We start from the raw sequence: 1,917 nt of genomic DNA on the forward strand, positions 1-1,917 counted from the left end.
AGGTAGACTGATAGCATATGGTTCATTCAATACAGGGTTCCGTTTAGACAGGTTATACCTGATTAATGTTGAACTTATATCAACACTGCAGGTTGGTGGAGGAAGTTATAATAACAATCTTATCTAGTGTTATTCTGATAATCTATTATAATTGATAACTGTTCAGTGAAAGTCTTCCAATAATCGATTATGATTTCCACTTCTGATTCCAAACACTAATCTTACCCTTGTCTTTGTTTCCACTTAATCAATGATATTGACCAGTTTTGATAACAACTATAAACCTGATGTGTATACTAATTATGATGTACCGGTTATCATAACATACTGACATTGTTAACCATATCTCTGTGGACATGTTTGATGAGTTTTGGTGATAAAATATAGAAGATGTGAAACAGTCCTGGAATCACCGTTTCACTGTAGGAATCAGCCTATTTATAAAATACTATGATAAATGTGACAGTCTGTCAAATACTATACTGTAATGTTTATGTGGGCTCCAGGAAATATCAAAATTATTTGCGGGTATACATACTCATCAATTTATTCCTTCAATAAGCTGTGAGGTTTGAAAGATCTGTGAAGAAGTCTGAGCTAAATTTCTCATTATACATATAACAATAAAAGTGCCATTGTAAATGATTATGAACTATACCTGGAACATCATGTTTATTGGTCTGGACCCAGAAGATATTTATGAAATGTAGTTTTTAATCTTTTGATGTATAACATAAGGGAACCATCAGTTTCAGGAACATTCCACGGTGGCCAAATTATAATTACATTTTTACATTTTTAGCTTTTCGCTTTGATGTTTTTGCTATATACATTGTATAGAAATTGAATTTGCTTATTTGTTTATTTTGTGCATTTTAAACTGATTTCTTACAAATCAAGATTGCATGAATTTGACAGAAATTTGAAAATGTTGATGTAGTTCCTTTATATAACAGAATTTGCATGTTTAATTTTTTTCTGAAAGTAGTACGATTGCAAATTACTATTTCTTGTTTATTTTTGTTTTGTTTTGAAAATTATTGATTCCTTAATTTATATACAAAACAGAATTATTTTTTTACCTTTATACCAATACTAAAAAAGGATTGGATAGTCAAAATAACAAAGTGTAGGAATAAGTATATTTACCCTAACTCAGGTATGTATTGTATTGTTTAATAGAAAAGTGTGTAGTTGGTGACATTTAGTTGGTGCACTGTTGTCAAATAACTCCTTCAATCTTAACTCCTAATCAGATCCTTGTTTCACAAGAATTGTCCTTGAGATCGTTGGTTAAACATTGTGGTCACAAAACTCTAGTCACTGTGACGAAAAAAATAACATCAACAGAAGATATTGAAGGTTCTGGTTAGATTCAATTTTGTACAAGATTTTACCTTCATTTTGATTTTAAAATTTTAATCATACTAAATTATTTTATGAATCACATCTCCAGGGTTTGGCTTAAATCTGGTATCACACTGGGCTTCTATGTCACACCTCAGCTAAGACATTTTCCTACCTTTATACTGAGCATGTTTTTCTTTCTGGAAGGCATGCACAATGTTCAATTTTAAAGAAAAAAATGTCAAATATCTTAGTAGCCAATTAAGAATATTCATTGCAATATTTGCATTTTCACTTAAATATGCCAAAAAAACCCAAAAAGTAATAAAAATAAAAAGTAAAAAAATAAAATAAAAATGATGATGCTTTAAAAGAATAGTAAAATACTTTCCAATGTGTACATGCTTATGGCATATTCTCCAGTTATAAGTGCTTATCTGTAACGGGAGATCTGATTCAGTATTTAGATAGTAACTTGTGTATAGAGGGATCTGATTGGCTTACCTTGTATCCTCCTTCCTGTCCTTTCTCACTGTCTACCTCTGTAACTTTCAGACTGCCAAGATTCTG

This window comes from Mizuhopecten yessoensis, unplaced genomic scaffold, assembly GCF_002113885.1.
Source record: "Mizuhopecten yessoensis strain PY_sf001 unplaced genomic scaffold, ASM211388v2 scaffold855, whole genome shotgun sequence".
NCBI classification, from domain to species: Eukaryota; Metazoa; Mollusca; class Bivalvia; order Pectinida; family Pectinidae; genus Mizuhopecten; species Mizuhopecten yessoensis.